Raw genomic sequence first — 27,689 nt, 5'->3', positions numbered from 1 at the left:
TTTTTTGGATCAAGGCTAGTTGGAGTCCTATATGCCACCCTTATCTGTATGTCAAATTCTTTCCCCCTCCTTGGGAAGTTTTCTGCCATCACTTCTGTGAACAGTTTTTTTATGTCATCTACTCTCTCTCTCCTGTTTCTTCATTGACTACAATTAGTCTTATGCTATTCTTCTTTGCATCGTCTAGCAGCTGCTGGATTGATTTCTCGTGGTCCCTTACAGTTTTAAAGCAGTTTTTCTTTTCCTGGTCACTAACTGCAATCTTATTTTCTGTATCTGAAATTCTGTCCTCACATTGGCTCATTCTGCTGTGTAGACTTTCAATGGAGTTTTTAATCTCCTGGAAGTCTGTTTGCATCTGTTTTATGGATTCCATTTGTTTCCTATTTTGGGATTCCATCATGTTCCTGAGCACTTCTCTAGATTTACTAATCATGTCTTGCATTATGGCACAATCTCTGTTCTTATCTGAGAAATTATTTCTGATTTCATTTTTTGCAGATCCTCTTTTGTTGCCAGTTCAGAGAGTCTAGGTGGTTGAGTGTCAGTGTTCCATCTCATTTCCCTTTGAGGTTGCTATAGGTGATCTGGAAGTCTGGTTTTGAGACTTGTTTACGTGTCTTCTCATTTGGAGGGTGGGGCTGGGGGTTATGGGGATGCTGCTAGCACCTGAGTGGATCACCTCCTCTGTGCTGGTGGGGATGGTACGACGACCCAGAAGCTTCCTCTTGTGTGCTGGGAGCTGCTCACCTCCTCTGTTGATATAAACTTTCTTAATGCTTTGGATTGTGTATATTTTAGAAACTTCATGCAGTTTCCAGCAGGCTTGGATCACCTTAAAAAATATATTTTCTACACAAGTTTGCCCAAGCAATATTCTGAGATTATTATCTCCCAACTTTATCAGTTTTAACTTGTATAATCCCTCTAAAGTGAGAAATCATAGGGTTTTTCTTAAAAGCTTAACGAAGCAAAAGCTTTAGGTTGGTAGAGTAGGTGCTTCCTGGCCACAAGTTAAAGCTAACACCTAGCAAAAGTGTGCTGGGAGTGACATTCTGGTTTTAAGGGAAGCCAGTGCATGAAATACCCAGAGCAGCTGTGTAGGAACTGGGGGATGAAGATAGAACGAAGCTGCACATCAGTACTGGTTGACAGCCAGTCTAGAAGAGCCTGCTATTGATCCCAGGGCCATGTTTCTATATTGCTATATGCTCACAATTCAGAACCATTATTTGGTTTGGCTACATCTCATCTAATACAGTATAATCTTGTCCAGTTCTGACCTGCCTTCCTATTTCTTTATGGTACATAACATATACAAACTTAGAAAACACACACACACACACATTCACACACACACACCCCTTTATGATCATAGTGTGTTTTAATCAAATTGAGATGGAGTTTGTGTGCTAATCTCAGTTTTCTCCTCTTAAAGCATGTTTTTTCAACTGCTAGCTTGATATTTCAGTAAGGCATTTTTCTCCATTGTTTGGTAATTTACATTGTCTGATCACATCATTGTTTTTCTGTCATCACTAGATACAAGAACAATTTATAGCTTTTTAATATGTAGCTTTTATGTAGAGTAGATCTGTGTATATGTAGGCACTCTAAGGAAAAATACACATTCTAGGTACCTTCAAATCATGTTTTTTTATTTTTTATTTTATTTTATTTATTTTTTGGTACGTGGGATTGAACTAGGGTCCTTGCGCTTGCAAGTCAGGCAGTGGAACCACTGAGCTAAGTCCCTGGCCACAAATTATGTTTTTTTAAACCTCCTCGTTTAAAATAAATCACAAAAAAGTTACTGCTCCTCATATGAAACCACACCACTGTTTATATCTTTATTGGATTATACTTAACAGGATTTAGCAGACCCTACCTATATAGAGATTTAAATTTTTTTGGTTCTGAATACATAAGAGACTCCAACAGTTATGACTATAAATATTTGTCCTTTTATATGACACGTAATTTTGACTTTAGAGAGCTTTCAGGCTGGCATCCACAATCACATCACTTAGTCAGAAAATGAGATTAACCAATGCTCAGCACTTATGTTTCAATCTGACATCCTGTTCTCTATTTCCTACGCTTGATCTGTGTGATGAGTCCTGTCAGGTTGGTGTCTTAGTCCAGTTGGACTGCTACAACAGAGCACTGCAGACTGGTGACTTAACGACAGCAGAAATGGGGCCAGGGATTTAGCTCAGTGGTTCTTCTGTCTGCCTTGCAAGTGCAAGTTTCTGAGTTCAATCCCCGGCACCAAAAAAAAAAAAAAAGACAGCAGAAATTTATTTCTCCCCATTCTGGAGGCTGGAAAGTCCAAAATCAAGGCACTGGAAGATTTTTGTGTCTGGTGAGGGCCTGCTTCCAATTAAGTAGATGGCTGTCTTTGCATGGTGCCCTCATGAGGACATGGGACCTCTCTGGGCTCTCTTTGAAAGGGCAGGAATCCCACTCATGAGAGCTCTGCCCTTTTGCCCTAATTACTTCCCAAAAGCCCCACTCAATATCTTTGTGTTGGGGATTAGATTTTAACATATGAATTGACATTCAATCTATAGAGATGAGATAGTAACTCATCAAAGTTACAAATTTGATTCCAAAGCTCTCTTTCTTCTCCTGTCATCAAAGTGTAAGTTCCTTTAATGCAAACACACATGTTGAGTATCCCTCATCCAAAGTGTGGCAACAGTAGTATTTTGGATTTGAGAGTAGGATATAAATAATGAGATATTTTGTGGGTGGGATGGGACTCAAGTCCAAACATGACTTGAGTTCATTTATGTTTCACATATACCTTCAACACATAGCCTGAGGATAATTTTATACAATATTTTGAATAAATTTGTACATGAAACAGTTTCATGGTATAGACTTTTCCACTTGCTCTATCATGTTGGCATTCAAACAGATTCAGATTGGGACATTTTCGATTTTGGGTTTTCAGATTAACACTGTCGTTACTCCTGGTGCTTAGTACACTGACTGGCATGTAATTTTCTGTCTCCTTTTAAATACTTACTAAATTTAAATACTTAGTGGTATTCATGTTCACACTTTGGTACACAGCATTGTTCACATGGGATCTCTCTCTCTATAGAACTCTGCTTTTGAAATGATCTGGTCTTTTGCATTTTTTGTGCCTCTGCTTCATTCCTTTAGGACGGGCCATCAAAAGCTGATTTGCCCATTGCCAGGTATGATGACTGGCATTGTTCATGTGCTGGTATCAGGCAATAGTTTTTGAACATTGCTATGCATCAGAAAAACCTAGGAAATACTGTGAAAATCCTGAAGCTTAGTATCCCAATACCTCTAGGATGGAACCCAAGCATCAGTACTGTTAATACTTCCCAAGTGGTTCTAAAATGTTACCAACATTAGCTGCTGTTGCATTAGATTCTCACATAATGCGTGGAAAGAAACATAAACACCCTAGATAAAAAGGCAACATCTGGCATGGTGGAAAGAATGCTGAATTAAGATTCAGAAAACCTGGACCTAAGCTCCAACTCTACTTACAAGCTGAGTGACATCGGGCAGTGCTCCAGCTGTCTGTTACAGTGTAAAAATCACACCCCAAAACTAGTAGAGTAAAACAGCAACCATTTCATTATGCTCAGAAATCCCAAGGCTAAGAACCAAATGGTGCACAGCGGACATGGCTTATCCCTGCTAAGCGGTGTCTGGGGCCTTGGCTGGGAAGAACCGAATGGCCAAGACTGGAACCATTTGGAAACTTCTTTGCTTACCTGTTTGGGGATGGGGCTGTGACGAGTAGGCCCAGTGGGGGCTGTGGAGTGTGGGCTTCCAAGTTGCTGTGGGCTTCCTCACAGCGTGGTAATTGTTCTTTTTCCACAGCAGACCAGCGCTTCACAAGTATCTCAATCAAGGTAGAAGATGTATGTCCACAGCTGAGCCTTGGAAGGCACACAGCCTGGCTTCCAGGGTACTTTGTGGATGGAAAAAATAAATGTCTGTTAGATGCAAGTAGAGGGGGTGTACAGCTCTCCTCTGGAAGGCAAGAGTGTCAAAGAATTTGTGGCAATATTTTAATATTCCTACCAACAGGTTCTGCTTAGCCTCAGTTTACCCCTGGTATTTGTTACCTGTTGCTGCCTAACAAATTGCCACAAAACTTAATGGCTTTAATCAAAGCACATTTATTATTTTATTGCTTCAGTCAGTTAGGAATCTGGACATGGCTTAGCTGACTTTGTACTTCATGGTCTCCACTGGCTGCAAAAAGGATTTGCTGGGCAGTTGTCATCTTAAGTCTTCCCTGGAAGAAGATTAACAATCAACCTCCAGGGCCACTTGGTTGTTGGTAGGAGTCAGTTCTGGGCCTCCCCCGCATGGTGGCCTGCTCCCTTGGAGCACACAAGCTGAGAAAAGGTGGAGAAAATCTGCTCAAAAGATAGAAATCAAAAAAAAAAAAAGATAGAAATCAAAGTCTTTAATACTTAATCACACAGCGACATCCCATCGCCTTTGCTGTAGACTGATTAGTAGCACGTCACTGGGACTGGTCCACCCTTGGGAGTTACAGAAGGGCGTGAATATTGGAGAACACTGGGGTCAGTCTTAGAAACTGGGCTGCCAAACTGCTCTGTAAAATGGAATATTAATCAGGCTCTGTTGAACTCCTCACAGGTTTTGTTTTTTGCTTTTTTCTTTTGTTTTTTGGGATTTTTGTTTATTTTTGTTACTGGGGATCGAACCCAAGTGCACTCTATCACTGAGCTACCAGCACTTTTAAAATGTGAGACAGGTTCTCACTAGGTTGATAAATTGCCCGGGCTGGGCTTGAACTTGAGATCCTCCAGCTTTCTTTTTACTTTCACCTAATACTGTTCAAATAAAAGATACAACTTCTATTCCCAGGAGAAGTAGGATTTATTTTTTATTAAAAACATTTACTAATGCTTAGCTCTATCACATCTTGTGTATTTCCAAAGCAAACTGTGCAAAAGGTCAATGGAAATCTCCTTATGAATCAAATCCTAAAATATTCACATCCTATAAAGGCCAATCTTTAGAGAAAACTGTTGATAAATTCTCATCATTAAAAATGATGCTTTCTAGCTGGGTGTGGTGGCACATGCCTGTAATTCCAGCACTCAGGAGGCTGAGGCAAGAGGATCACCATGAGTTTGAGGCCAGCCTGTGCTACATAGTGAGTTCAAGGCCAGCCTAAAGTCCACAGTGAGACGCTGTCCTACCGCATTCCCCTCAAATGGTGCTTTCTCATTCTTAAACTAGGGAAAACTTTTGATGGTCAGGAAATATTGACTAGTGTGTATAAAAAGTAAATGAGCATTTTACCTTTTATTTCAACCAAATAGCTTTATTTTCATAAGTCAGATATCTTTAATAAAATGTTACATAGTGTGTATGTCTTCGTTACTTTTCTCTTGTTGCCGAGACAAAATACTCAACATCCAAAGTTAAAATGGGAAAGGTTTATTTAGCTCACAGTTTGTAAGGGTTTTAGTCCATCATCAGCTGGCTCCAGGGCAGAGTGGCATGGCAGACAGGCAACACAAAGGAGAAACAGTTCATGGTGGGCAGAAGGTAGCAAAAGTAACAAAGGATATTTTATCCAGGCTACTTAGGGCGGGTAGCTCTCACACCCTTAATCCTAGTGCCATTTATCCTAGCATTGCACTATGAATCAATCCTAGGATCACAAACTCTAGATCCAGCCACCTATGAAAACCCCCCTGATGACTGCATGAGGCTTTGGGGAGACATCTAAACACAAACCATAACAGCATACAAGGAAATATTTAAAAATTGGTGCTTAGTAAATTTGTGTGTGTGTGGAACTGGAGATTGAACCCAGGGCCTTCACACTGAGCTACATCCCTAGCTCCCCTCCCCTTTTACCATGACCAACAAACAAAAAATTTATGCCTAAAAAGCTACAATAACAAAGTGACAACCTTTTTCATGTTCCCCCAAATTGCCATGGCTTCCTTTGACTAATAGCCCCCTTAGACACCTGCACAGGGCACCATAACTTCTCTTCAGGTTTGAGAACTTGGACAATTGAAAATCAAATAGTGGAAAAATTGAGAGCTTAACAGCTGAATGGTGACTTTAGATGTTTTTGGGGTTTTTCCTTTGTTTGTTTGTTTTTTTAATAAATGTAGTTCTGACTTCAGTTTCAAATCTTCCTAAGTTACCCAAATTGAAAACACTTGAGCTCAATAACAGTAGATTCTTTGGAGGTCTGGACATGTTAGCAAAAAAAACCTTCCAAATTTCACACATCTGAACTGAGATGGAAATAACATGAAAGGTATCAGAACCTTGGAACCTTTGAAAGGGTCGGATTGTCTGAAAAGACTGGATCTATGTAACTGTGAGGCACTGACCAGATGATGGCCAGGGGAGTGTCTTCAGGCTCCTGCCCCAGCTGACTTGCCTGCAGGACTGGTGACTGAGAGGACAGGAAGCCTCAAACTGAGACCCAGGAGACGTGGTGGGGGTGAAGGGGGGGGGATGACATGAGGAAGACAGTGAGTATGAGGAGAGTCACAAGGAAGAGTTTTTAATAGTACATAAAAACCATAAAAGCTGGGGTTGGGGGTCTGGGTCAGAGGTAGAACCCTTGTGTAGTGTGCACAGGGCCTGGAGTTCAATCTTTACAGGGCACTGTAAAATTCATTATAATCTAAAAATAAGCTCGTAATATCAGTAATGATAATTATACTAACAACTAATATTTGCTGAGGATTTAACATGTGCTAGACCGGGAGGCACTGTGAGTTTGAAGTCCAGCAAGCCTGGAACTGGCTTGACTTGTTTTATTAAAATAAAAAACATACTTGCATTTGAAATAGGAAAAAAGGTCCAAAGATGAAGGAGTAAAGGGAGGGGAAGGGGAAAGGAAAAGAGGGAAAGGAAAAACTATGAGAAAAGAAAAAAAAATGGAAATGAAATCTATGTAAATAGGGAAGGGCAGAGGGGGTGAAGGGCGCACAGGTAATGGGGGAAAAAGAAGAACCAAGATACATCATGTACAGGTACAAGCACCAAATGATAAGTGTAAACAAATTGTATACCTAAAATGTACCAATAAAAGAACTAAAAAAAAAAAAAGAAAGAAAGAAACATACGTGCACAATGCTAACTCCTATCCAACTAGATTCGAAGCGCAGTTAGTGGTGTTGCCTTGTAACTACAGGCCTGAGGAACTTGGAGGTAGTGTACAGCTTGTCAGCACTGTTCAGTGATAACAGTAGATGATTTGTTCCTAATCTTGGTGAGATACCACCCCTATAAGAAGGCTTTGCTGTTGAGATGCTTACTAGCACGAAGCAGCATACAGGCAGCCATTGGGTTTTCATGGTCCTGTGGTGTCCGTGCAAACCTTAATGGTTCCTCATCTGAGAGAGAAAATGCATCCTACCTCAGCTCTTACAGAGGAACACAGCTGGAGCTCACATCTGCCTCTCCAGATGCTGCCTGCAAGGTGTTCCTTGCTTTAGCGCTGTTGCTCTATTGTGTCCTGTGACAATACAGCACAGGATTTAGAGCATGGTCATTTGGGGTCCCATGAGCCTACATCAGCCATTGAACCTGTTGCTTGCCACCATCAGTACATATACATTTTACATAATAACCTCTTCGTTCTCATGGTGACCCTTGAGGGGGTACTCTTGTATTTTCAGTGTTACAGAGGAGGAAACTTGAGGCTTAGAGGCATTGAATGACTTTGAAGGTTGTAATGCAAGTATGAAACGAGGCCAGGATTTCATCGCAGGCAGTCGGTATTCTGCAGAGGAGGAAACAACAGTGGCAAAAATAATGTCCAAAAAGGGTCTTTCAAAAATTGTTGCAAAAGAATAAGATTGAGGCCAGAAAAGGAAATAAGGTGAAAAACTGGTTCTTTTGTGAACAGAAGAAGCAAAAAGAAAAGACTTTGAAAAGAAGATTCAAAGAATGATTCACATCTCTAGCCTGAGTAAACAGAGTGGCTCCTGAGCAGCTCCTGAGCAGCTCCCTTGCATTTAGTACAACTCAGCAAAGTCTGCTGAGTGAGTGGATGAGGGGACCCATGAGTTCCTAAATAAAGGATTGCTCTGCCAAGGAAGTCCTCTTGCTGCCCCTTCCTGGAGAAGAAGAGAGGAGAAGAGAGTGGAGTGAACTTTGTAACTGAAGAATGTGGGATGCTTTAGGATGCAGGGTGGAGTGGAAAGCTCTCAGTGTGACAAGGCCAGGGTGGATTTTTTTTTTGTATTAAATTCTTTTATTGGTACATTGTAGGTATACAACACAATTACATTTCTCATTGGGAATTGTACCTTTACATAATGCATCTTGGTTCTTATTTTTTCCCCATTCCTAGCCCTCCCTTCACGCCCTCCACCCTTCCCTATTTACAAAGACTTTATTTCCATTTCTTCCATTTCTCATCATTTTTTCCTTTCCCTTCTTTCCTTTCCCCTGCCCCTCCCACTACCCCTACCCCTTTGGACCTTTTCTTCCTATTTTACATTATCGATTATTCATTCTAATAATTGGTACATTTTAGGGATACAATATAATGACATTCATCATTGGAAATTTGCACCTTTACATAGTCTCTCTTGGTTCTTATATTTCACCCTTGCCCAGCCCTCCCTTCAACCCCTCCATTCCTCCCTATTTACAAAGATTTTGTTCCTATTTTTCCATTTTCTCATATTAATCCCATTCCCTTCTATTCTTTCCCCTAGCCCTCCCACTTCCTTCCCCTTTGCCCCTTTTCTTCCTATTTCACATTACCTATTATATATTTTAGTCCTTATTTACACTTTCAGTTTCTCACACCAGAGAAAGTATTCGGTATTTACACATGTGTGTCCTATTTATTTCACTTAAGAGTATCACCTCAATGTGCATCCACTTAGCTATAAATGTCTCTAATTTCTCATTTTTGATGGCTGAGTAGTACTCCATTTTATAAAAAAACCACATTTTCTTTATCCAGTCTCCAGTTGATGGGCATTTGGGCTGTTTCCAAGTTTTAGCTGTTACAAACTGCACTGCTATGAACATGGGTGCACATATATCACTGTGGTATGATTCTTTTAATTCTTTGGGGAAAATCCCCAGCAGTGGAATAGCAGGGTCAAATGGGACTTCCAGTCCTAGTTCTTTGAGGCATCTCCATACTGATTTCCACAGTGCTTGCACCAGTCTACACTCTCACCAGCAGTGGAACAGGGTTCCTCTTTCCCCACAACCCCGCCAGCATTTGTTATTGGTTGATTTCATGAGAGCAGCCATTCTTTCTGGAGTGAAGTGGAATCTCAGCATTGTTTTCATTTGCATCTCTCAAATGACCAGTGATGTTGAACATTTTTTCATGTGTTTATTTGCTATTTCTACTTCTTTATCTGAGAAATGTCTGTTCATTTCAGATGCCTATTTTTGGATTGGGTCTTTAAATTTGGGAGGTCTGATCTTTTTAAGTTCTTTATAGATTCAGGGTAGTAGACCTTTGTCTAAGGAAAAGCAGGTGAAGATTTTTTCCCACATTGTGGGTTGTCTCTTCACACTGCTGGTGGTTTCTCTTGCTGTGCAGAAGCCTTTTAATAAGAAGAGATCCCACTTGTTGATTGTTTGTGCTAGTTCAGGGGCAACTGAGGTTTTGTTCATAAAATCTTTTCCTACACCGATGTCTTCAAGGGTTCTACCTAACCTCTGTTCCAACTGGTTCAGAGTTTCTATTTTAATATTTAGATCTTTAATCCATTTTGATTTTAGTTTAGTGCATGGTGAGAGATATAGGTCTAGTTTTAATCTTTGGCAAGTTGAAGCCCAATTTCTCCAGCACCATTTATTAAAGAGGCTATCTTTCCTCCAGTGAGGGTGTTTGGCTCCTTTATCGAAGATGAGATGGCTGAGTGTGTCTGGTGTTGTTTCTGCATCTTCTAATCTGTTCCACTGGTCCTCAAAGTCTGTTTCTGTGCCAATACCATGCTGTTTTTATCACAGTAGCTTTGTAGTAGAGTTGCAGGTTGGGGATTGTGATACCCCCTGCCATGTCTCTGTTACCTAGAATTGCTTTTGCTCTTCTGGGTCTCTTCTTGTTCCAAATGAATTTTTGGATTGTTTTCTCAAGGTCTATGAAGTATGCTGCTGGGATCTCAATTGGAATTGCATTAAATCTATATAGCAGTTTTGGAAGTATGGCCATTTTCACTCTATTAATCCTTCCTACCCAGGAGCAGGGGATGTCTGTCCATTTTCTGCTATCATCTTCAATCTCTCTTTTCAGAGTGCCATAGTTTTCAGAGAAGAGGTCTTTGATTTCTTTCGTTAGGTTCATTCCTAGGTATTTCAGTTTTTTGGATGCTATTGTGAAAGGAATTATTTGCCCTATTTCTCTCTCAGTGAGTCTGTCATTTGTGTAGAGGAAAGCTATTGATTTTTGTGTGTTGACCTTGTAACTAGCTACTTGACTGAATTTGGTTATTAAGTCTAGAAGACTTTTGGTAGAGTTCTTGGGGTCTTCTATATAGAGTATCATGTCATCTGCAAATAATGACAATTTGACTTCTTCATTTCCTATCTTTATTCCTTTTATTTCTTTCTCTTGTCTAATTGCTGTGGCTAATGTTTCCAGAACTATATTGAACAAGAGTGGTGATAGTGGACATCCTTGTCTTGTTCCTGATTTTAGTGTGAAGGATTTCAGTTTTTGACCATTTAGTATGATATTGGCTGTTGGTTTTTCATAGATGGCTTCTATCAGTTTGAGGTAGAGACCATCTATTCCAATTTTTTTATGGTTTTTATCATAAATGGATGTTGGATTTTGTCAAATGCTTTTTCTGCATCTATGGAGATAATCATATGGTTTTTGTCCTTGGCTCTATTGATATAGTGTATTACATTGATTGCTTTGTGTATATTGAACCATCCCTGCATCCCTGGGATGAATCCCACTTGATCAGGGTGTATGATCTTCTTGATGATCTTCTGCATTCTGTTTGCCATTATCTTATTAAGTATTTTTGCATCTATGTTCATTAGCGAGATTGGCCTATAGTTCTCTTTTTCAGTTGAGTCTTTCTCTGTTTTGGGGATCAAGGTGATGCTTGCTTCCAGGAATGAATTTGGGAGTATTGCTTCCCTTTCAATTTCATTGAAGAGTTTAAACAGTAGTGGCAGCAGTTCCTCTCTAAATGTCTTGTAGAATTCAGCAGTGAAGCCATCAGGGCCCGGGCTTTTCTTAGTTGATAAGTTTTTAATTACCTTTTCAATTTCATTGGTTGATATTAGGTTGTTCAGAATTTTTAGGTCTTCTTCGTTCAACTTTGATAATTCATATGTATCTAGGAATCTGTCCACTTCTTCTGTGTCATCCATCTTATTGGCGTATAGGTTTTGGAAGTAGGTATTGATGATCCTCTGGATTTCTTCTGGGTCTGTTGTAATTTCACCCTTTTCATTCCTAATTGCATGGATTTGGGCCTTTTCTTTCCTTTTTCTGACAAGGTTGGCTAAGGGTTTGTCAATTTTGTTGATTCTTTTGAAGAACCAACTCTTGGCTTCATTGATTTTTTGTATCGTTCTCTTAGTCTCCATTGCATTGATTTCTCCTCTGATCTTTATAATTTCCTCCCTTGTATGAGCTTTGGGGTTGTCCTGCTCTTCTTTTTCTAGAAGCTTGAGGTTCAGCATCAGGTTGTTTAATTGGGCTCATTCTGTTTTCCTAATATGCGTATTCACTGCTATGAATTTCCCCCATAAGACTGCTTTCATTGTGTCCCATAGATTCTGATATGTTGTATTGTCATTGTCATTTAATTGAAGGAACTGTGTGATTTCTTCTTTAATTTCCTCTGTGATCCATTGGTTATTCAGAAGTGTGTTGCTCAATTTCCACATGTTTGTGAAATATTTTGAGTTTCTTTTGCTATGGATCTCCAATTTCATCGCACTATGGTCTGATAATATACAGGGGATAACTTCAATTCCTTTGCACTTACTTAAACATGTTCTATGTGTGAGTATGTGGTCTATTTTGGAGAATGACCCATGTGCAGCTGAGAAGAATGTGTATTCTGATTTTGTGGGGTGGAAGACTCTGTAAACATCTGTTAAGTTCATTTGTTCAAGAGTTCGATTGAGTTCTAGTATTTCATTACTTATTTTTAGTCTAGTTGATCTATCCATTTGTGACCGTGGGGTGTTGAGGTCCCCCACTACAATTGTATTAGTGCCTATATGACTTTTCATGTCCATTAGTATTTGTTTTATATAGTTGGGCACACTAGTGTTTGGTGCATAGATATTTATGATTGTCATCTCTTCCTCTTGGATTGTTCCTTTTACAAGGATGTAGTGTCCTTCTTTGTCTCTCTTAATCAGTGTTGGTTTGAAATCTACTTGACCTGCCAAGAGGAAAGCTACTTCTGCTTTTTTTCAGGTTCCTGTCTCATGGAGTATTGTTTTCTACCCTTTAACTTTCAGTCTATGAGTTTCCTTTTGAATGAAGTGTGTTTCTTGTATGCAGCATATTGTTGGATTTTGCTTCTTGACCCATTCTGCCAGTCTATTTCTTTTGATTGGTGAATTGAGACCATTAACATTGATGGTTAAAACTGAAACATATTGACTTGTCATTGCCATGACTTTTTCTTTTTGTTGGGTTCTCCTCCTTTCCATTTAATTTCTTGTCAGGCTAGATGGGTTCATTCTGCTTTGCTTCCTGGGGTTGTGATCCTCAATGTCTGTTCCTAGGATATTGTGTCAAATTCTTTGGAGTGCTGGTTTGGTATTCACAAAATTCCTAAGGTGCTCTTTGTCATGAAAGTATCTTATTTCTCCATCCATTTTGAAAGATAGTTTTGCAGGGTACACCAATCTGGGTTGGAGGCTGTGTTCTTTTAGGGCTTGGAATATGTCATTCCAAGCTCTTCTTGCCTTGATGGTTTGTGTTGAGAAGTCTGCTGTGATTCTGATGGGCTTTCCTTTGTATGTGATTTGTTTCTTTTCTCTGACTGCTTGGAGAACTTTGTTCTTCTGTTGGGTTTCTGGAATCTTAACAATTATATGCCTATGTGTAGGGTTTTTTTGATCAAGGCTATTTGGAGTCCTATATGCCTCACTTATCCGTATGTCAAGCTCTTTTCCCCTGCATGGGAAGTTTTCTGCCATTATTTCTGTGAAGAGATTTTTTTATGTCATCTGCACTCTCTCCTGTTTCTTCATTGAGCCCAATCAGTCTTATGTTATTCTTCTTTGCATCATCTAGCAGCTGCTGGATTGATTTCTCATGTTCCCTTATACTTTTGAAGCTATTTTTCTTTTCCTGGTCACTAATTGCAATCTTATCTTCTATATCTGAAATTCTGTCCTCACATTGGCTCATTCTGCTATGTAGACTGTCAATGGAGTTTTTAATCTCCTGGAAATCTATTTGCATCTGTTTTATGGATTCCATTTGTTTCCTATGTTGGGATTCCATCATGTTCCTGAGCTCCTCTCTAGATTTATTAATCATGTCTTGCACTAGGGGCACAATCTCTGTTCTTATCTGAGAAATTATTTCTGATTTCATTTTTTCCAGATCCCCCTTTGTTGCCAGTTCAGTGGGTCCAGGTGGTTGAGTATCAGAGTGTTCCATCTCATTTCCCTTTGGGGTTGCTGTAGGTGATCTGGAAGTCTGGTTTTGAGACTTATTTATGTGTTTTCTCATTTCAACTGGGGCGGGCGGCTGTTAGCGTCTGCATGGATTACCTCCTCTGAGCTGGGTGAGGTGGGACAGGGGCCGGGAGCAGCGGTAGGGATGGTGACCCAAAAGCCCTTTCCTGTGGGTTGGGAGCAGCCGGAGGGATGGTGGCCCAGAAGCCCCTTCCTCTGGGCCAGGAGCAGTGGGACAGAAGCTGGCCCAAAAGCCCTTTCCTCTGGGCTGGGAGCAGCTGGAGGGATGGTGACCGGGAAGCCCCTTCCTCTGGACCAGGAGCAGTGGGACGATAGCTCAGAAGCCCCTACCTCTGGGTCGGGAACAGTGGAACTCAGTACCTTGGTCTGGTGGTCTGGTGTCCTCTGCGTCTTTGTAGTGTGGAAACAGGTGGCTGCCTGTCTGCAGCGGGGTGATTTGGCATCTTCTGCACGACTCAGGACCTGGGTAGCTAGGCTATCCTTTCTTGAGAGGCCATTATATAAGTTATTTGGAATTTTTCTATATGGGAGACTTTGTTATTCTCCCTACTCATTCATTTATTTCTCCAAGCATTTATTTTTCTGAGTATGAGTTCATGGATTTTTATTTATACTTTGGGCTATAATCCAATACTATCTTATCTTGCTTATTTTATTGCTCAGATTACTTCAGTTTTGGCCATTGGGGATTTCTTCAGTTGGGTCCTATATTCCTTTGACATATCTTCATCATTTGATTGTTTTTATCTCTTCCTTACTTTTTTGCACCATAAAATGGTCTAAGCTTATCTTGTACATTCCCTGCCACAAGTCTAGAATCAGTCATTTCTCCAAGGAGTCCTGGTTATTGGAAACTGGCATTAGAATCCAAGATTTGAGCACTGGTGTGCTTGTTGTCAGTGGACTCTTGTTGCTTCTAGCCCTTATGAGAAAATAGAGCTTGACAATATATATAAGTATATATACTAATTTGTGCCTACTTATCTGTAACTATTTCTACATTTACCCATAGTATGTATGTATACAAAGTTAAACATGAAACTCATGTTTAACTGATGTCTTCAACTGTAATTCTGTAGAGTATGGTTTATTGTAGCCCTCTCCTCTTGCTTATCTATAACCTGCCACTCCAACAGTAACACATCCAGCCACCACTATTCACCATTGAAATTTCAGTTTGAAACAAAGGATAAAAATGTACAGTCCCAGCTGAGATAATTATGATATGTATTGGCCCAAATAAGCCTTACAAAAAAGTCTGTCCCTAAGAAAAATGTTTCTCTGTTCTCATTTTTTTCCCCCATTAACTTTATTGGTACATTTTAGGTATAAAATATAATTACATTCATCATTGGGATCTTGTACCATTACATGAGTCTCTTGGTTCTTATTATTTTCCCCTTCCCTTGCCCGCCCTTCACCCCCTCCACCCTTCCCTATTTGCAAAGACCTTGTTTCCATTTTTTTCCTCTTCTCATATTTTTTCCTTTCCCTTTTTTACCTTCCCCTACCCCTCCCAATTCCCCTGCTCTTTTAGACCTTTTCTTCCTGTTACACAATATCAGTTATACATTTTTTAAATTACAATATTAAGACCTAGGAGACATTACCACAGATTTTACAGAATTTAAAAGGATATAGAAAGCATATTAACAAAAATCTTTTTTGAAATAAATTTGACAACTTCTAAGAAGTAACTTAGAAGACAAATTAATGAAACTAACTCTGGAGGAAATATAAAATTTCAATAGCACCTATTAAAGAAAGTATATTCCTAGCTTCAAAACCTACCTATATGACAAAAGCAGGCTCATAAACATTTTAACTGATACATTATATCAAACATTTAAAGCAGAAAAAAGAAGGAACACTTCTCCCCTCATTTTAGGAAATCAACATTGTGCTAATCCTAAAACTGGATAAAGATAATAGAAGAAAAAAGTATGAACATAGATAGAAATTTGTTTAACAAAACAATTAGAAGTTAGATCTGGCAGTATGTAGAAAGCGGTTTTATTATAGGGATGGCAGTGTTGGTTCAGCATTGGAAGATCCACCCCCCAAAGTCATCATTTTAACAGAGGAAAGGAGAAAGCCATATGATCCTGTCACTAGTTGGAGAAAGAGTATTGGACTAAATTCTACAGCTGTTCATGGTAAAAGCTATCAGGAGACTAGAAGTAGAACAGAACCTTCTCAACAGATCAAAGACATGTACTCCATACTTCCAACAAAAACTCCTTCTACGAATGGAGACAATACAATGCTTTCTCCCTAAAGTTGGGAACAAGGGCATATATGCCTACCCTTCATCTGTCCATTAGACTTTGAAACATAGGTCTAAACCAAAATAGTCTGGCAATAAAATGACACAATTAGGATAGGATTGGCATGGTAGAAGCAAAATCTTTATATGTAGATAAAATGATCATCTACAGAGAAAATACTAAGAAATCTCTAGGAGCCCCTAGAACTTGTACTTGAATTTAGCAGGATTAGAAAGCACAAGGTATATATAAAAATTCAGGTCTGTGTATACTTGCTATAAATGAAGAACTGGATATTGAAATTTTAAAGTTATGTAGGAGTACAAAGGACCCAGAAAAGCCAAAAACAAAAACAAAAACAGTGTTGGAAGATGTTTAGTACCCAATTTTAGGACATCTTCTAAAGCTACAGTAATCAAGGCAGTGTTGGTGTAAGGAAAGACATATAGATCATTTGAATAAAACAGAGAATCTAGAAATAGAACCACATATATATGGTCCACTGAGTTTTGAAAGATTATTTAACATTAGCATTTTAGAGAATAGAAACTCAATTCAAGAGCCAAGGAAGAGATAGTGTCTTCAGCAAATGGCACTAGAACACCTGATATCCGTATATAAAAAATTAACCTCAACTCTTTTTTTCCATACATGAAAATAACTTGAAGGGATCTATGAACCTAAATAAGAAATCCTAAAAGTATAAAACTTTAAGAAAAAATTATAAGGGAAAATATTTATGAATTCAGGGTAGGCAAGAACTACCTAGGATACAAAAAACATGATGTATAAAAGAAAAAAATTGATAAATGAGATTCCATCAAAATTTAGAACTTTAAATGACATCATTAAAATGAAAAGTAGTCCTTAAACAGACCATATTTACAATGCATATAACCTATGACCAGAATATATAAAGTATTCTTTCAGCTCATTAATAGACAACTCAATTAAAATGTAGACATAAGAAGATGATAAATAGCCAGTATAGCACAAGGAATGGTGTGCAACTCTAGAATCAGAAAAATACTAATCAGTACAATAATAAGATTGAATTATACACTCATTAGGGAGATGAAGTCAAAAGTTTTAAAAGCCTTGTCATGACTTTTTCTTTTTGTTGGATTCTCCCTCTTTGTGTTTAATATTTCACGCCCAATGGATTCATTCTGCTGGGTTTCCTGGGGTTGTGATTCTCATTGTCTTTTCCTAGGGTATTGTCTAAAATTTTTGGAGTTCCAGTTTGGTATTCATGAAGTTTCTGAGGTGCTCTTTATCATGAACGTATCTTATTTCTCCATCACTTTTGAAAGATAGTTTTGCAGGGTACATCAATCTGGGTTGGAGGCTGTTTTCCTTTAGGGCTTGAAATACATCACTGCAAGGTCTTCTTGCCTTGAGGGTTTGCATTGAGAAGTCTGCTGTGATTCTGATGGGCTTTCCTTTGTATGTGATTTGTTTCTTTTCTCTCACTGCTTGTAGAATTTTGTTCTTCTGTTGGATTTCTGGAATCCTAACTATTATATGCCTATGTGTAGATTTTTTTTGCTTAAGGCTATTTGGAGTCCTATATGCCTCACTTATCTGTTTGTCAAGTTCTTTTCCCCTCCTTGGGAAGTTTTCTGCCATCACTTCTGTGAACAGTTTTTTTATGTCATCTGCACTCTCTCTTCTTTCTTCATTGACTCCAATCAGTTTATGTTATTCTTCTTTGCATCGTCTAGCAGCTGCTGGATTGATTTCTCATGTTCCCTTACAATTTTAAAGCAATTTTTCTTTTCCTCCTCACTAATTGCAATCTTATCTTCTAAATGTGAAATTCTATCTTCACATTGGTTCATTCTGCTGTGCAGACTTTCGATGGAGTTTTTAATCTCTTGGAAATCTGTTTGTATCTGTTTTATGGATTCCATTTGCTTCCTATGTTGGGATTCCATCATGTTCCTCAGATCCTCTATTTTTTTATCTGTGTCCTCTCTAGATGTATTAATCATGTCTTGCCCCATGAGCAAAATCTTTGTTGTTATCTGAGTAATTATTTCTGGTTTCATTTTTCCCAGATCCTCTTTTTTTGCCAGTTGAGAGAGTCCAGGTGGTTGAGTATCAGAGTGTTCCATCTTGTTTCCCTTTGGAGTTGTTGTAGGTGATCCAGAAGTCTGTTTTTGAGGCTTGTTTATGTGTCTTCTCATTTCCACGGTGGGGGGGGGGATGCTTCTGGCACCCACGCAGCTCACCTTCTCTGCCCTAGGAGCCTGGGATGGAGGCAGGGAGCTTCCTTCCGGGTGCTGGGACCAGCTCACCTTCTTGGCCCTAGGAGCCTGGGATGGCAGCAGGCGAGCTTCCTTCTGGGTGCTGGGACTGGCTGAGCTTCACTGCCTTTTCTGTTCTCATTCTTATGGTTTAACTAGAAATGTTCCTAATTTGTGATCTCCCAAAATATGTTAAGGAAACCAATTCTCAGTAAGAAGGCAATGGATTACCTGATGGGAGTCTTTTTCAGTTTTTAATAGGGACTGGAAGAAATATTTGGTATATTTACTTCAAAGTAGACTTTTTTGGGGGGGGGACAGGATCTGGCTCTGCAGTTCAGGCTGACCTTGCACTCACTACAAAGCCACCCTCCTGCCTCAGCCTCCTAAGTGCTGGGATTACAGGTGTGTGCCACCACACCCGGCTCTAACTGGACTTTAGGAGACACAACTCTGAAGTCAGAAAATGTGGATTCTAGAGATTTTTGTGCCACGACTGACATAGCATATGGTCTGAAGCTGGGGAGAGCAGTGGGAGATGAAGAAAAGAGAAGAAACCAAGAAGGAAGGATACATACCAAGATTATGCTTGAAAGTTTGGACCAGGTGGAACCACAGCTTGTTGGGAGCTAACGGACTCTGGGAGCACCATGTGCTCTTTATTTAGAGTGGAAGGCAAACAGGAAGAGAAGACAGGGCAAATAGTGCTACGTGGCCTATATGACCTAGGCAGGGGTAGCGTGATTGTTTCATGATTGGGGCATGCGCAGGAAGGGAACAGGGAATGATACAATGTAAATGTCTCCTGGGTCTATGCCATGCGGGGTCTACAGTAAGAGTCAAATGGACTGAGTCTGTTTGACTCTCTAATCTAGGGAGGAGAAAGGGAGCAGGGAAGAGAGGAAGGACCATCTTCAGGCTCAGCCCGCGGCACCTTTGTATTAGTCACATGTCTATGGTAGTCACTTTAGTGCTCTAGGTCTTAGTTTCTCACCTGTCATTCATTCACTCCTCAGACCCTTATTGCATGACTCCTCTTTGTCAGTCACCGTGCAAGATGTTCTGCAGATAAATGCAAAGAACAGTCCAGTGACATAGCAATCAAAGACTTGAGCTAGGAAACTGACATTCTGATCTTCTTTTTATTATTATTATCATTCTTGTGTAGCATTCTTTTGCATGCTGGGCAAGCACTTTACCACTGAGCTACAATTCCAGCTCCATTCTGATCCTATTAGCAAAAAAGTGGAAGATGTGTCCCAGGAACCCAGCAATTTCACTTCAACTTATCTGCCTTAGAGAAACTCTTCAAAGATCTTTGCTGCAGAATTGGTTGTAAAAGAAAAGATCTACATAATTATTAATCATTATGGAACCAAATAAACACATTTAATCATGCTATGGAAGTAAAGTGAATGAAATATATGTGTATACATGAATGTGGCTATATATCAAAAACAAAGTTAAAAGACAAAAGCAACTTGCGGAACAATACACATAGCAGAATACTATTTCTGTTCATGTTAAAACACACAGAACAATATTGTCATGGCTTAGGAAGTCACAAGTTTGTAGTAAAGCATCAAACTATAGTCAGGGAGAATATGTATTAAGCCCAGCTTAGTGGTTACCTCTGGGGAGAGAGAAAAGAAGGCTCTAGAAGGAGAACAAAGAAGCACCTATTATCTCTGTAAAAATGTCTATATTAAAAAAGCAGAAGAAAATTAAACCAGGTGTTGATAGCTGTTGGTTCCGGGTGTGCATGTATGCACATGTTTAATATTGTTCTCTACATTTTCTTCCATTTGGTGTGTTGAAATACTACCTTTTCAACAAAGCTCTTCAGTTCAATTCAAGTAGTGGAAACTTGAATGCCCTGGAGGTGATTTTTGTGAGCATCTGAGGCCGTGGTGAGGATCATCTCCTTGTCCCCTTTACCTCAAGCAATATCCATTTTCTTTTGCCGGGCTCCCCCATCTGTTCCTCTTCTCCAGAGCTGGAAGCAATTTCTCTCCCTTTCCCCTGCCCTGCAATGGAGCCATCTCCTCTGTTGTCTTGGCCCCACCTCTGACTCACCACTGACTCCAGATCACAGGGAACTGTCCGCATGGCAAGTGTCTTCCTAAGAGAATTTTGGTGCAAGTTGTAAAATCATGAAAATGTCACTAGTTTTGTATTTTTTGTATTTGTATAATGAAAGTCATCAGAATGAGCTTTCACTCTTAGGAGTAATCCAGGACTGTTCTGTCATAGCATGGGCCCCAGGTGGTTGCTCAGTAGGTAGAGGGAGCTGTGGTATTTGATAAGCTGCTGCCCAGTCCTCCACCAGGGAAAGACTTGTGGCCCAGGTTCTGAGAGTATTATTGTCAGATTGTGCTCTGTTGTTGGCCCTTTCAGAGGCCCTACAAAGAGCTGCCTCACCCAAGGTCACACCTTTTGGGGGAAGTCCTCTCCCAGTGACTTATAATCATAGGTATATAAAGATCTTAGGGGCGGGGATTTAGCTCAGTGGTTCTGGTGCCTGCCTTGAAAGCACAAGGTCCCAAGTTCGATCCCTGGTACCAAAAAAAAAAAGTCACAAAGATCTGGCCATTTGACCTGATGTGGAACATCACTTATGGTATATTTTATGTCCAGAGCTCCCAAGGGGTCACCCTAGGCTATTGTCAGGCTGGCATTTCATTGTTAGCTTCTTCCTGCACCCAGGCATACCTGCTTCACTTGTATCCACAGGCATTGATCCCCAGGGGACTCTAATGAGCATTCTGCACAGGAAACTCCTTTAGATGCCTTTCTCTCTTTCCCCTGTACTCGCTGGTATATGAACAGCATCAGTCAGCTACTACGACACTAATACTGAGTAACAACTTAAAATTTTCTGTGTCATATAACAACAGGCATTCATTTCTTTCTCATCAATTTGGAGGTCAATTAGCCTCTGCTTTTTTTTTTTTTTTAATCTTAATAGGGTCTAGCTGGGCTTGGATCCAGGCCACAGGTCAGTTTCAAGCTCACTCCATTAGTCTTTCTAAAGTGTCCGAAGGAACAACACCTACTTAGGACACTTCCTTTGTCTGAGTAGATGACAGAAGTGTTAGAGAACTGGCATAAATCTTAAGACATGTGCTTAAAGCTGAGACTCACTATTCCTCCTATGCCATTGGTCAAAACAAATTACAGGCCAAACTCATCATCTGTGGGCATCGGAGTTACACTCCATGCACAGCAAAGAAAGAGAGGAATAAAGAACTGGGCAAAGAATGCAGTCTATCACAAATAGGTTGAGAGATGAGCAAATTTTCCTAAAGCTGAGAAGCCTTCTGGAAAGGGGAAATGATAGTCAGACATCTTCTCTCAGAGGTTCAAAATTAGTAAAGCAAATACCTGTGGGGATCCTGGCTTCTGGAGGCCTCTACTCCCTGAGCTCTTCCCGGGCTGCCTGGTCAGGGACAGCTGCTGCACTTGCATCTCCTCCACGGTGGGCACAGGCCTGGCCAGGAAGGTCCTGTGCACTTGCTGATGCTGGTGCTCAGCCTGATCCTGCTGCCTTCAGTCTTGGGAGTGTCACTGGGCATCTCCAAGATCTACATGAAGATACTGGTGAAAACTTTAGAGTGGGCCACAATTTAAATTGGAAAAGACACCCAAAGGATCAGTTCTTAAAAAATCAGCTTATGTGGGGTTGAAAGCCACTGTGGAACATGAAGTGACTCAGAGGTTCTCCACAGAGGAGCTGGTGTCAGGAAATCTCCTCGAAAGAACCACTCTGTTTCCATTACCTAGTCCACGGCTTACTGCTGTGTGAGTGCTGGCATAGCACGCTCCTGTGCCCTACTACTTCTGAGAGCTACCTGGACCTCACTGCAATAAGAGCTACACTGGTCATAAGAACTACACTGGTTGAGCAGCTGCCAGACAGCAGCCTCAAAAACTGGCTGAGTGAACTGGTGCATCTTACTCGCTGCTGGATCTGTGTGCATCTCTCTCTGGTACCGCTCATTACCCTAACAAGCAGTAGTGACCCCAGAAGAGAGGACTTTGTGGGCCAACCAGATCTCCTCAATACATGATTTGATCTCAACAGCAGATGGAAGTTATGCCATGGATGGCCAGGTTTGTGCTGGATGATGGGAATTTAGAGAGTTCTGGTTAAGCCATGTCCACATGTCTGGTTTGAATACTCACAAATGCAGGATCGACACCTGGTTACAAAGAGACTAAAAAAATATATTGCCCATGAGAATAAACTAACCATGTTCATCTTTCCTGAAGGAAGCTGCATCGACAATACTTCAATCATGATGTTTAAGAAGGGAAGGTTTGACACTGGAGGAAACAGACATCTGGTTGTAATTAAGTATAACCCTCAGTGTGGTGATGCATTTTGGAAGTCTTAAAACTTAAAAATGTAAAATGGTTTGGGGATATAGCTCAGTATATGGCCCTGAGTTCATCGCTGGTACAAAAAAAAAAAAAAAAGAACGCAAAACTAATTGTATTGATTTGGTGGAAATAAATAAAACACTGTTTCTGCTCTCCAGGATTTTAATCTTTTGAGAAGATAGAATGAGTATGCAAGTTTAGATATTTAGTGTCTCCTCCAGCTGTGCTATTCTGTAACTTTAAGATATGATGCACCTTCCCTTTGTATAGTCTTGTTTAGCAGGCTCATGGTGCAAGGTAGAATGCCAGATTTAGCAAGCTGTTTCATGCCAATGTCAGCACTCCCTATAGGGTAGAGATTTGAGTATCTGCTGATCTAAAACATCAACTACCTGATTGCAACATCAAACAAGTTGGAAGTCTTGCCAATGTATAAGAGAAAGTACCTGACATTTCAAAGCATATAGCTCCAGGCAAGGCTGAATCCTAACGAGTAATATCTACAGAGAATAATTGCTCTCATGAGAGTGTGCAGAGCACCCTTGTACTTTGTGGACTAAGTTGGGATTTTAACATCAGACAAAGAGAAACGTATGAAAATAAAGGTGATAGTAGTGCCAATACCCAATTCTAGGAGTTACCAACATCCAGACAGACAACCCCATGCAGTCCATAAGTCACTTGGGAGAACAGCAGTGAATTCACAAGCACCATATCAGTAGTGGGTTCCTGGGCTACCATTCTTGCTCCAAAGAAAGGACTGACTTTCTACTTTGATTGCCTGATTGTATCCCAGGTTCTCAGAAAGGTTTGAAGTCTTAGTCACAATCCCATGTCATTTTCCAGGGATTCTCTCAAGGGCCTGTCTCTATCCAGCTTCTTTTCAAAAGTGAACTACAAATCAGGCACGGTAACACACACCTGTAACCCCAGAAAGCTGGAGGCTGAGGCAGGAGGATCACGAGTTCCAGGCCAGCCTGGGCTACACAGTGAGATCCTGTACCCGCTCCCCCCCCCCAAAAAAAAGGAAAAAAAAGAAAAAAGTGAACTCCAACTCTTATATTTTCAGCTGATGAACTATGTTCTGCTGAAATTCAGGAGCCTATGAGTCCACATGTCTTTGAGGAATAGTGCTGCTAGGGAGCTCCTTTAGTTGTTGTCTTAGTTACTTTTTTCTTTTTGCAGAGACAAAATACCTGACACCCAAAGTTAAAGGAGGAAAGGTTTATTTTGGCTCACAATTTGTAGAAGTTTCAGTCATCTGGCTGCAAGGTAGGGTGGCATGGCAGAGGAGAAACAGTTCATGGCAGGCAGAAGGCAGCAAAGCAGTGAAGAAGCAAAGCAGCAAGCAACAAGTGACCAGTGACAAGCAGATCTCTTTCTGCCCCTTATATAACATCCAGGCTACCCATCCTGAGGGTATATATAGCACTCACACCCAAGTGGGGCACCCTTAATCCTACACAGAAATATGCCAAGCCAATCAGTGGACTGATTAAGTAATCACACACCCTTGATCCCAACATCACACACTCCAGATTCAACCACCTCCGAAAAGTCCCACTATGACCGCATGAGGCTTTGGGAGGACATCTTGACACAAGCCAGAACAGTTGTGCTATTCCACTCACGGAATTAGCCACATCACTCTCAACATGGCAATTTGTATTATTTGCCTTTATTAGTGTGGTAAAGGAGTCCTCTGTTCCAGGGCTAGTACTAAAGTCCCAACATCACTTTAAGCTGACTGGTCCATGTTGAGAAAACCGTGTACATCTATGTGTGTCTCCCCAGAAGACACAACTGTTTATGTTAGTGAATACCATTAGCATCTTATTCTCTTTTTCTCAATGCTATGCTATCATCAGAAATGACAGAATGCTTAAGGTTTATGCATGTGAGTGAAGTATTGCCCCTGGCTTCTACAGAAACATTTATTAGATTCTTGAGAAATCAGATCCCCAAACTGCATATGGATTACTTATTAATGTAGTGAGATTATTTAATCAAAATATAAAAATGATGAGACTTGGGACTTTTACCAAATCACTATTACATATGAAAATTACCTGCTTGAAAATTTCCAGAGATTGCTGTCAGATATCATAAATTACCATCTAAAAATTAAGTAACCGAAGAAGCACTTATGGAAATGAATATATAAGAAGCAGAATTGTGTTTAGGAACAACTGATTTTTTACTTTGGTGAATTATATTTTTTCAGGATGCATAATATTTTGATGTAATTTTTCTGTTTTTTATATAAGCCAATATCGATACATTATTATTAACTAAAGTCCACAGTTTATACTAAGGTTCATTTTTCTGTTTTACATCCTATGGGTTTTGACAAATGCATAATGGCATGCTTTCATTATTCCATATCATACAGAATAATTTTATTGCCCTAAAAGTCCCCTGTGCACTCCATATTCCTCCCTCCCTAACCCAAGACCCCAGAAGCCACTGAACTCTTTACTGTCTCTATGGTTTTGCCTTTTCAAGAGTATCATATGCTTGGAATCATAGAGTAAGTGGCCTCTCAGATACACTAATTTTATTTAACAATATGCATTTAAAGATTTCAGACTCCATGTCTTTCGTGTTTGATAGCTCATTATCTCTGGTGCTGAATAATAAGCTATTGTTTGGATCTACCTCAGTTTATCCATTCTCCTCTTGAAGGACATTTTGGTTGCTTCCAAGTTTTACAATTATGAGTAAAGCAGCTATGAACATTCACGTGGACATAACTTTCCAACTCTCTTGTATAAGTACCAAGGAGAACATTGCTGGATCACATGGTAAGACTACTTTTAGCTTTGTGGGAAATTGCCACGCTGTCTCCCAAAGTGATAGGGCAATTTTGCACTCCTACCAGCAATGAATAAGAGTTCCTCTTGTTCCATATCCTTGTAGCATTTGAGCTGGGGTCAGTGCTCTGGATTTTTGCCATTTGAAGTCTTATCTAATTGTTTTAATTTGCATTTCCTTTGTGAAATATGATACAGAGCATTTTTCATATGCTTATTTGCCATTTCTATATATGATTTGGTAAGGTGTATGTTCAGCTCTTTTGCTTATTTTTAAATTGAATTATCTGTTTTCTTATGGTTAAGGTTTGAGAGTTCTTTATATATTTTGGACACTGGCTCTTTATTTACATGTATTTTGTAAATATTTTCTCCCAATTTTTGGCTTATTTCTTCATTCTCTCCACAATGTCTTTGTCAGAGCAAAAGTTTTAATTTTAATAAAGTCCAACTTTTTAGTTCATGGATTGTATCTAAAACGTTCTCACATTACCTCGATTTCATAAATATATCTTTTTATTGTGATAAAAATATATAACAATTATCATTTCAATCATCTTCTATATGGTTCAATCACATTAAGTGCATTCACATTATTATGCACCTAATATAATTCTTGAAATTTTATTGGACACTTTAAATTTTTCATAAGTAAAATAGGTTCATTTTGAGACTCCAAAAATATAAAAGAGCACCTGGGCACAGTCCCAGCTGCTTGGGAGCCTGAGGTGGAAGGGTCGCTTGAACCCAGGAGTTGGAGACCAGCCAAGGTAACATCGGGAGACTCCTTCTTGAAAACAAACAATACAAATACACAGGGCAGAAAATGTAAAGTAAAAAAAAATAACCAGGCAGAGTGGTGCATATCTATAGTCTGGGAGGCTAAGGCAGGAGGATTTCAAGTCTGAGCCCAGTTTGGGCAACTTAGGGAGACCCTGTCTCAAAATAAGAAATACAAAAGGGCTGGGGATGTGTAGCTCAGTGCAAAGGTCTTGAGTTCGATCCCCAGTTCCAGTATAAAGTAAAAATCACCCATAATCCCCCCTCCCAGGGATATAGCTGTAGATAGTTGATATTTTGGTGTACAGACTTCCAACACATACTGTATTTCCATTGTGTGTGTGTGTGTGTGTGTGTGTGTGTGTGTATTTGAAAAACATTATTAGGGTCATTTTTCACAATTTGTTACCTGCTTTTTCATTCAACAGAGTATTTTATTTATCATTATTTTTTCTATTATCTTTAGAGTTTGTTTTTTTTGTACCAGGGATCGAACTCGGAACCTTGTGCTTGCCAGGCAGGCACTGCATCAGTGAACTACATCCCCGGCCCTTTAGGTATTTTTATATAGTATGATTATTTATGTTTGCTTCATATTCCATTATACAGTTATAATGTAATGTGTTTAGCCAATTCTTTAATATTTGACCCTTGGATTATTTCCAGATTTTATGTAATCTACTTTAACTGTGGTAAGTGACCCCCAAAATAAATATTTGTTCATATCCTACTTTCATCATTTAGAAAAATTCCTAGAAATGTCATTACTAGGGTAAAAAACATGTATATTTCTTTAAAGCAAAACAGTTGGCAAATTTCTTCCCAGAAAAATGATGCCAATTTGTAAGAGCATTCCCCTTTCTTCACAGTATCACCAATGCTTGACAATTAATTAAAAAACATAAGTCTTCATCAAACAAAATGTACTTATACAGTTTGCAAGATGAGAAAGTCGGAAGGGGAGGCAATGTGGAGATAAAAATTAAAATAGTTTCCTTGTAAAAACACCAAAAATGGGAAAAAATTAAAATCTTCAGCTATGAATATGAGAAATAAGGACCATCTCCTTCAAATAATAGATTTTTAAGAAAAAACTTGCATTAGTCAGTTAAACGTGTGCAATTTGAAACTTTGGTAACTATTCACCATATTTTAAAATCTTAATTTTTTTCTTTTGGTGGTGTTAGTGGAGACGGAATCAACTGAGGGCCTCAACCATGTAGCCAAACACTCTACCACCGAGCTACAACTCCAACACTTTATTTTTTACTTTGAGATAGGCTCTCACTTGTAATCCTCTTGTTTCAGCCTCCAGAATAGCTGGAATTACAGGCATGTGGCATCATATCTTTTCCAACAAACTACTAAGCCTTTAAAGTACAAAGCCATATAAAATGTTAGTTTTTGCCTTTTTAACTTATTCGGGCTAACTACAATTACATTCTCTGTAAACTGACGTAGGACATAAGGACCTATAGGATATGACTTTACTGTCCCCAGCTTTGCAAGATATCATG

General features: G+C 39.6%; 1 pseudogene; it reads left to right on the top strand.

Moving 5' to 3' along the window:
- Positions 1-650: 650 nt before the first annotated feature.
- On the top strand, positions 651-22,593 carry LOC101702618 (glycerol-3-phosphate acyltransferase 3-like; annotated as a pseudogene).
- The last annotated feature ends 5,096 nt before the right edge of the window (positions 22,594-27,689 follow it).

This window comes from Heterocephalus glaber, unplaced genomic scaffold (assembly GCF_053883595.1).
Source record: "Heterocephalus glaber isolate CG9 unplaced genomic scaffold, H.glaber_assembly_v1.0 deba00001481, whole genome shotgun sequence".
NCBI lineage: Eukaryota > Metazoa > Chordata > Mammalia > Rodentia > Bathyergidae > Heterocephalus > Heterocephalus glaber.
This window is presented reverse-complemented; position numbering and strand designations above follow the sequence as displayed.